At 40.5% G+C, this 10,000-nt stretch overlaps 2 protein-coding genes and 1 long non-coding RNA gene across 3 annotated transcripts in view; 1 reads left to right on the plus strand and 2 right to left on the minus strand.

Annotated features, from left to right (window-relative positions):
* LOC104965286 (phospholipid-transporting ATPase ID-like) overlaps nt 1-10,000 on the minus strand; it is a 718,806-nt gene that overhangs the window by 96,834 nt on the left and 611,972 nt on the right. The gene's annotated exons all lie outside the window — the stretch shown is intronic.
* The window catches only part of LOC104964678 (brefeldin A-inhibited guanine nucleotide-exchange protein 2-like), a 103,446-nt gene that overhangs the window by 63,362 nt on the left and 30,084 nt on the right, over nt 1-10,000 (minus strand). The gene's annotated exons all lie outside the window — the stretch shown is intronic.
* LOC104964675 (uncharacterized) overlaps nt 1-10,000 on the plus strand; it is a 16,087-nt gene that overhangs the window by 4,172 nt on the left and 1,915 nt on the right. The gene's annotated exons all lie outside the window — the stretch shown is intronic.

Here is a 10,000-nt window from a genome sequence, read left to right on the forward strand (position 1 = left end):
ATTTATCAATACAACTCTAAGGTTACAATTTGATTAAACTCAAATAACAGTCAAATTAATGTTGGCAAGAATGGTTGCTCAATATCAATTTTTTTGCAGAATGGGGAAAAGGGTAAAAAGTCTAAGCAGGTTAAAGAAACAGTTATTAAATACATTTTCTTGGATGTGATTCCGCATTTGTGTTTAGGTGTATGTGTGGGTTTAGAGCAGGGGTAGGCAACCCCTGGCACGCGTGCCAGCATTGGCACGTGGCACCGTAATCAGTGGCACACTAGGAATAAGTGGAATAAGTGTGCAAAATATTTAAATTGTATTTTCGGATCCTGAACGAGACCGCCGCCAGAGCGCGTCTCCCCGTTACCTGCAGAAGGAAGCCATGTGCATGGCTTCCTTCTGCAGGTAACGGGGAGACGCGCTCTGGCGGCGGTCTCGTTCAGGATCCGAAAATACAATTTAAATATTTTGCACACTTATTCCACTTANGATCGGGGGCGTACTCGGCAAACTTCGGAACCAACATCGTTTTTTAACGTATATGTCATTTAATTATGAACAAACTTTAAAAAAAAAAATAATAATTTATTCTGGTGATATCTAAACTACATGTTAAAAAACACCTGTGTTAGATGCATTACATGGCCTTTAAAACTGGAAAACTCAAATCAAAAGTAGTGGGACATGCGGAGGACAGAAGAGTCTTCAAAGGCCTTGCCCTATCAAACAAGGTTAACACAATAAAACAATGATTGGTGTATCCTGCTCATGATTCAGATCAGCTCTAAAATGCATTGGGTTCTCTCTTAGCGAAGTTCCATTAAAACTGGGCCAGGAGTTGTTCCGCAAAACCGCCGATAGCTAAAATGATGCTAAAAAAACATAACTTCCATGTCGTAGGGGCAGGTAATAACACATGTTACAATATTATTTGAGCCATGTCTGGATTTGTCGTACAGATCGACTTTGTAGTAGGCAATCAAGCCTCGTAAAAGACGCCTACTGGGAGAAAAACCTCCACTCGCACCACTTCTACAGGGTTCTTCATCCCACATGTCTCCATTAGAGTAGCATTACCCTGTGTGATATCACTGATGACCAAGTGTGATTGTGCGTCTTTCTAGATGTTATCAGGTCTGGATGGTCAAAGAGGAGGATCAAGCCGATAAGCATCAGCTGGTGGATCGATAGGAGCCTCTACTCATACTGTGTGTGTGCGTGTATTTCTGAGGGTGACACAGAAGATACAAGACAGATAAAGAAAAGCTCTTCAGATTGGCCTCACTAAATATGTCCCTGTGTTCTATTTTTTTCAGCCCGCAGGATCAAAATTTGATGAATTTTGTTTCATCTTGTGAGTTGAAAATGACACAGTGCTCATGCCATGTGGGAACCAAAAACAGGCTGGTAACCCAGTTTAGACCACGACCCAGTGAGTAATAAGATATTTCTGTGACCCACCTAAGAATCATCCAACCTTTCAAGGTCAGGATAAAAGCCAATGATAAAAGTTCTGACTTCCCCCAACTGTCTTCTTCTTATCATTTGGGTTTATTCCCTCCATTAGTCTCTGGATCAAATAATGAGTTTCCTGGTCCCAAAGGTCCTAGGTCGGAAAAGTGTAAGCAATAGACAACACAGCCAACTTTACAACAAAAGATATCGCATATGCATATTCACTGGGACCGAAAACTTTTGAAAGAGATAGCTTTCCCTTTGCAAGACCCATCTCATGTTTTATTCTGGATACGTGACTCATCCCCTGTGCTTCATTTTAGCAGGAACACTTTTCATCTATTTTGCTCAAATGACCCGGGTTCCTCAGTTGTAGTCTCAGGTGGAACGAGGGCACACAACCCCCCTCGCACAAGACTACGAGCTCTTCTATTTTACAAAAGACACTTTGAACTGTTAGAAGCCTTTTGGAGTGTCCACCCACTCTTCCCAGCCTTTTTACTGTAGGGGATAGCAGCAAGGCGGAGGATGTGGTAGAGATAAAATACAGAAAGAGTTCACGCTGTTATGAAATGATATTCTGACATTGAAATAAATGTATGAACATAAACAATGCCTTGGCATCATTAAGGCTTGCTCAGAATAGTTTGTTGATGTTACTTTCTTTAGAAAAAACGTTGTTGTTCACCATAAACATTTTTAATCAAAGCCACCCGTTACCTTTTCTTCACATCTCCGGGGGAACATACTGTCAAAGGATTTTATTACACTGCTACAGACCTTCACTAACAACAAAGAAAAACTTTCAACAGGGTAGAAATTGAACTATGGCGTAGAACAAAGTGCTGCTACATTGAATTTGTTGATAGTTGACTGAATATTGATTGAACAATTTGGGCTGTAGTGAAGAATGGCCCCCATTTATTTTCCTCTATTTTCTGAATCCAGCAAAAATGACTAATTCCGACAAGTCAAGTCAATTGATAGATTCAAAAAGTCACACATCTTCCAAATGGTTTGACAATGTTTAAAGTGTACAACAACTTACATGTTGATTTAGTTTTGAACAAGTTGAATTTGGGAACCTTCGGGGAGGCAACCTCTCCAAGACCAAGACGTTTTCAGAGGTTTCTATCTTTTTACCTTTTTTGCAAATTCATTACCATTTCAATTTGGCAAATATTTATTATAACAGGAACTAATAGTCAGGTATAGCATTGATACAATTGTTGAATAAATACAAGACCCGGTCTTATACGACCATGGTGTCTGTGGTACCAAACATTATGTATATCAATACTACTGCGTGTCTTTTTCACATCATGGAGCACATCCTATACTAATTAACAAGTATGTGAATTGTCACTTTCACGGCCTAAGGAAGTGCAGTGTGTGGAGAATGATTCTGGAGAAAGTTGCAAAGAGCAAGACTGAAGGCTAAGCAATCAGTCACGTTTTGAATTGGAATTCCACTCGTTTATAACTAGCTCAAGCAAATGTGTATTTCCGTGGTTGGTGTAAAATTGTGGAATTCTCAACAAAAGGATCTAAAGAATTGTATATGTATTTTTCAGTTAAATTGCTAAATATTTTTGATGTCTTTGATGTGATGTCTGTTCTTTATTTGCAGGTCCCATTGTTATTGTTATTATTATTATTATTATTATTATTATTATTATTATTATTATTATTATTATTATGCGCCACTTTCCACCTTCTTCTCCAGTAGGACTCAGATGAGGGTGTTGTACTTTTCCTTTTCCTTATACATGTGATGTTTTGGTGTTGTTGTTTTTTGTTGTTGTTTTGTTTCTTTCCGTTAACCGTCAAGTGGGAAATAAGTATTTTTTGTGTTTCTCTTAGTATCCTACGATACTGTTGTGTTTGGGTGTGAAAAAAAAAATATTATGAAGGGCAGACCATCTATTTGTATTTCTTTTGTTTTTTTTAAGATAGGGGCAGGTCATATAAGATTGTATTCTTCTCCCTGATCCTTTTCGCTCAATTGTGTGTTTGTAGAGACATGTTTTGTTGGCAATTATTGTATATTTGGTTTTGCGTACCATGAACGGGACAAATACAAATGAAATGAAATAATAAAGGGGTTCTTCAGAAATGAGCAGCCTTAAAAATGTGGGGGTTAAACCAGCATATGGCGCGATCGCTTGACTTTTACTCCCTAGTATTGGTCAAACAATTGAAACAGTTTATTTAATACACGTCATCAGGAAGCGCAGTAGGCTACTCATTGTGACATGTCTTGTCATATCTATAGAGTGAAATAGTTGGATTGCCCCTTAAAAAAAGAACTGTATGCAATGTCGTCATCTCCAACATCCTTTCCATACCCTCTTTTATTCTTTAATGAATGCATTTGGAATTAAAAAAACCTTATGTAGTCCATTGCTTTTCATATGGTTGATATGGCCTGTTAGCATAGAACAATGGACCGAAGAGCATTGATACAGAAGTTAATTCCCCTGTCTCTCCGCCTCAGTGCACTATTCAACAGTTTGATGGCCGTTAAATATATCCACTAAGACAATGAGCGGCAATAAAACTCTTTCAAAACAAAGGTTCTACGTATGATTGCTCATGTGCCCTCACAGAAACAGTGTAGTTAAGCTTGCTAAGCCTTACAGTAAGTGCGAGGGTAAGCCAGGTCATAAGGGAAGGAAGAAAGGAAGGTGTGGAATTAAAACACACAAGTGATACAAGCAATATACAGTGGGGCAAAAAAGTATTTAGTCAGCCACCAATTGTGCAAGTTCTCCCACTTAAAAAGATGAGAGAGGCCTGTAATTTTCATCCTAGGTATACCTCATCTATAAGAGACAAAATGAGAAAAAAAAAATCCGGAAAATCACATTGTCTGATTTTTTAAAGAATTTATTTGCAAATTATGGTGGAAAATAAGTATTTGGTCAATAACAAAAGTTCATCTCAATCCCTTGTAATATACGTGTATACCCTTGCGTTGGCAATGACAGAGGTCCAACATTTTCTGTAAGTGTTCACAGGTTTTCCACACCTGTTGCTGTATGCTGTTGCTGGCCCAGACAATGTGAGTTGCTCAGTTTTTTCTCCGCTCTCATAGTGGAGTACCTAGGATTTTGAAAATGGTACGGCCTTCTCGTCACTTCTTTTTAAGTGGGAGAACTTGCACAATTGGGTGCTGACTAAATCTTTTTTTGGCCCCTGTAGGGAATGTTCTCGCGCCTATTGTATACATTCAGCAGGGAATTACACCAATATATACAATTTTTTGTTGCAGCAATGATAGAAGTTAATAGTGGAAGCAGGAAAAAAACACATAAACAAGGTGTGAAGTCAGAATTTGCTATGGACTTAATATGATTACATTTCCTATATTTGTCTACAGGCAGTGTGTTCTTGTAGGACAAATACAATGCAAATAAAATGGCTTTATCGGCGGCTCACGGCTTCAGAAGTAAGGAAGAAGGTAGGGCACAGACGATTAACTAATGACGGAGGATTACGACGTAGATTCTGAGTAGACATGATGTCGTGACCCTAAGTATCCTTTCATCTCCTGAAGATGCGTAAACATCTCCTCCCAGCTCCTCCATCCTTCTCCTCCTTTATCAACCGCGCTCGCCCTTTGCTCTCCCCGTTAATGTTGCTCCCTACACGTTGTGTCTTTCTCGCTAATCTGTCTGGCTTTTACAAGGCTGATTCCTCCTCCCTTTCTAGTTTCCTCCCATGTATCTCAGTTACCTTATTTTTCAAATATCTGCTGTCCCACTAATTTAAGTTTTACTGTACCAAATTTTATTTAAGCGGTCGGGTTGCAATAATACACGTTTAATCAATCTTCATTAAATAAAGCTCTGTGAGCAAATTGGGCCTAAGGCAAATGTGGACATTTGTGTGTCCAATTTACCTTTTTCTTAGAATAATGGGACAATTAAAATTAGGGTCCTGATACCCAACTTATAGAGGCGTCTTTCTGTGACCTCTCGCCTTTCCTGGGAGAGCGAAAACAGTAATAACACCATCGAGGCCAGGGTCTCCGCTGATACTTCTCCCTTCTTGTCTATGTCGCACCTTGAATGGGATAGATGTTGGACAAAAAAAAGATGCGAATTTAAATATGTATGTAATAAAATGAGTTTAAAGCAGGTCCTAATATGGCATGTGTTTTTGTTGCTGGTCTATAACCTGATAAAGTACATCTCTTTGGGAAATGTGACTTCCAAAAGTTTGAATTTCTAGTTCCTTTTATTACATTGTCAGCTTTTGTATTTTTTGTTGTGGCCATTGCCTGTATTTTGTCCACATCTCCCTTTGAAAAAAATGTTCTCATCTCAAGTTGACTTTGCTCGGTGGGGTTAAAGGTCAGTTAAAAAGCATTCTGAGTTTATGAACAATTAAGCTTTTGGATCTGCTAACACAGAGGATTGATCAGAGAGCACTGTATAATACGGAGCGGTATTTCTTTATTGCGTTTTATTTACCCAAGGAAACTGCATATAAAAAGTGTACCATTTTGCGAAGGACACTATTTATATGTGTTTATGTGCAGTGTTGCATACAGCCTCTTAATGAGGCCCCTGGTGTTTTGCAGAGCTTGCTTCTTTCCTTCTAACTAGGCCACCACACCCTCCCCTTATGTTTGGTTTTTGTATTGCTCCCAACGCTTGTCGCTTCCGCTCTCATCCTGTCTCTCTCCATTAAACACCGCAACGGATCAGAGGAGGATCTGGAGATGCGTCTTTAAGCTTTATCACTTTGACTCTCTCACATGTGCACCATCAGCCTCACACAGCTGAGTGTTCAGTGGCAGGCAGCTCCCCAGCCAGAGAGAGACCCAGAGGAGAGGTCTAAGCGTAGCTCCGGTGCCAACCCAGCCCGGGCCTCCGAGCTGGGCAACAGAGGAGCTGTGTAGCGCGCTGTGCTCCATCAACATGGGAACGACGGTGTAACTCTGACCCCGTAGCTGAGAGACGAAGAAAAAAGGAGAGTGTCCAGTATGTTGATCTTGTTGAAGGAATAGGGGAGCGTGTGAAACGAGGGAGCCATAGGATATGAGATCAAGACCCTATGGAGACAGTTGGGTATCATCGTATTGAGAGTGAGGTGTGATACTATTTGGTGACTTGACACAAAGATATGCTATCTACAAGTACTCGCATGTTGATTTGGGCTATATTAGGTGGCTTGAAGGCTCTCTAATCCAGAGTCCCTTCTGGTTCATTTGGAGCCTGAACACGCCTGCTAATTGGTTATCAATTGAGGCCGGGTACAAGCCATTGGTTCTAAGACCCAAATGAAGTAGAGAAGCAATAGGAGGAAGAAGAAAGAGATCAAGATGGTGAGTGGCATTTCATTTCCAAAGGTCAGTGCCATTGATAGTTAAATTCAAATGTTTACGAACGTTTGGAGCGGACAACGCGCTTATCCTGAGTGGAGTTCTTTCAGCAGATCGGATGACTTCATGAGCCTTAATGGACTGCATTCGAATACCCCGAGGAAGCAACACTGTTCTCAAAGCATGAAGGGAAAAAATGTCACTATCAAAGACCTAATATTCTTATGTGCAGATGGCTGAAATGTGATTCATTATGCTATGTAACAGGCCAGACGCAGGTGAGGAATGTCAGTGGTGGGTGGGTGGACGGTTGCGGCATGTCTGACTTTATGTGCCCTTATACACGAGCCGAACAGTTTGTTGTCTAAAGATGAAATGCTACTCTTGAGTCTGTTGCTCAATTAACCTGCTGTGGGCGGCTTTGCAGATACCATCTGCATTGTATGGCAAAAAGTCCTAACTAACGAGGGGCGGTTTCTTTTATAGCAGCCTTTTGCCCCAATAACGGCCCAAACACATTATTCTCATGCAGAGGCTTTGGAGGCAAAGGTCTGTAAATTCTAACTTGTCAAAAACTGCCTTGTATTTGGAAAACTGCTGCTGGTACATTCCTCCAGTGCAGTTTTTTAGGCGGACCTTCTAGCTGGCCATATGTTATGACAAAGAGTATAGAGGAAATGATAGTAACGTGTAGCCGTCACGTAAATATCGAACAAAGTCCACAGAAAAAAATATTGGTCTTTCCCATTGAACAGTCTCTTTTGAATTTACGTTGCATATCGTAACAACTGACTCAATCTATTAGTACCAAGCCAACATACCTAGTTTAACCAAACGAACTTTTCCTTAAACCAAATCCAAGTAGTTTTGTAGCCTACCAAGAGGAGGACACATTTGTGGTGTTGCTGTGTATGTTAAAAATGAGGCTAATAGTACCCAGTGCGCTTTAAAGTCAACTTCACCAGCAGGTCGTGACTTCGCCTCTGTTACAGTTTAAAAATAAGAATATTGACGGTGTTGAAATGGCAATTCACGCTGTAAGTTGAATCAGAAGAACATTTTGAAGAAAAAAAGTATGAGCCCGTATAGTGTGCCTGTGAATATGCGTACTTGAAATATATTTTGAAGGCCAATTCTTGGATTCATCAATAACACAAGACTATCATAATTAAAAGCCAAACTGTGGCACTGTAAACTGGCATCCTGTAATTGTGTGTTATAAAAACACAACAAAGAAAAAAACGATTTCAAAGCTCCCATTGGGACTGTTCTTGGCAGCATATGTCATCTATACTGTCATCATGAACTGCCTTCATTTTATTTGTTTGATGTGAAATTATCCTGAGTGAAAAAGCGCTCCGCATGCAAAATGACAGACGACTTCATAAAACTGGCAAAAATTTCTCTCCATGATAAAGGGCAGGCAAGCTTGCCGGACAGGAAACTAAATGCAACAAGCTGTTTTTTAAAAAAAATCGTATTATTGTCTTACTTTCCTATTTCCTTGAATTGATAAAGTCACTCTTTTGACCACCCGCGGGCCGGCGTCGCCAGCCGGCTTCTAGCAGCCCGCAATGCTTAGGGATTCATGAAGCATCAATTTGTTTGTCTCGTGTTTGTTTTGCTGGTGTTTGTTTCTCTCATTTTTGTTTTATAACATTTTCCGTTCATGCTCTCGTGTTCTCTCCGAATGCTGGCAATTTTCTGCCTGCGCCTCTATGTGCCTCTCTGTTTTATTGCTGTACAACACAGCTGATTTATATATATTACTATCCAGTAAGCTGACATTGAGAATTACTTTACTTTAAAGGGGGTGGAGAAATCAACATTTGCAACAGGACCGAAGAAAATATGTATGTACTGTGGCACAGTTTACAGATGCCATGATTTTATCAGATATGAAGTGAAGTCAGCTTCAGAATATGACTACTACCATGGGAGATAACGAGTGTAGTGTTGAATTCATCTTGGCAACCATGTATGACGCAGGTGGGAAATTTTTCAGGCGCCGGAGATGGAATATTGCTTCACAGGGTGGCTGGCAAATTGGAACCAAAATCAAGGCGTGGAGGGATAAAGTGTGTGTGACAATACTGTGCTGCTGGCTCACATGGCGCATCTTATGTAATCCTTCAAAAATTTACCCATTTAATTGAGTGACACACATCAACAACCATGATCTTAAACAAGCATTTTTTCTAAAAAAATAACATGTTAAGATTTAGGGGTATTTTGGATATACCCCCCTGACATTGAAGTGTCTTGGTAAGCGCATGGCAAGCGGCCCTGAACCAAATGGATCATTAGCGAGATAATAGTTGAAAAGATGGACTTGGAATTGGTATGGTTTCTCCCAACAAGATGAGGCATGGATGTCAGCCGGTTGCTGGTGCTTTTAGGCGTGTGATTGGACAGGTCTTGGTCAAGTGTCATCCGCATTTGCGGAATGGACACCACACCACACACACAACACGGCAACCGCGCGCCACGAAGCACACACAGCACACACCACACACCACCCACACACCCCACACACAACACAACACACACAACACCACACACACACCACAACACACACACACACCAAATGCCTGATTGCGCAATTTTAAAAGACACCATAACATGATAGCCTCTACCTCCCAGAGCGTATCTTAAAGGGGACAGTTGGCTCAAAATGAAGTAATTTCCTTTTCCTCTCATATGTTGGTGCTACTTATACAGTTTACATTTTGTTGTGGTCTCGCTGAGTGGAAGGCACTTGGCCGTAGAGACGGTCTGTGCAGTATAATGGAATTTGATGTGACTTGTCTTGTGGTGCCTAGGAAGCATTTCTTTGCTGTCTCTACTGCTACCCATGAATGTTTTAGTTGTGCACGTTTCAAGCCGTTGGTCCATGATAGATGTACGTCGCTTGTTGGTAAGTTCCATTCTGTGTCAATGGCGTTTCCATAAAATTGCTGGAAACCGGTCTGTGGATAATCGAGTAAACTGGAACATTTAAAGAATTGACTCTATATATTTTCTATGTGTTTTTGCATTTGAGAATCTGTATCGCAGTTTGCCTGGGTTCCATTTATCAGGAAGAGGGAAGGACAACATACACTCATACCCATTGAGAATGAACAATAGCACCGTTACCATGATTAAGAAGAAAACTATGTGCTTTTGCATTTTTGGAGGACCTTGTCCCTTACGAAGTGAAGCACATGGATGTATATA

The sequence above is a fragment of the Notothenia coriiceps genome, unplaced genomic scaffold (assembly GCF_000735185.1).
Source record: "Notothenia coriiceps isolate Sejong01 unplaced genomic scaffold, NC01 NC01_scaffold00037244, whole genome shotgun sequence".
Lineage (NCBI taxonomy): Eukaryota > Metazoa > Chordata > Actinopteri > Perciformes > Nototheniidae > Notothenia > Notothenia coriiceps.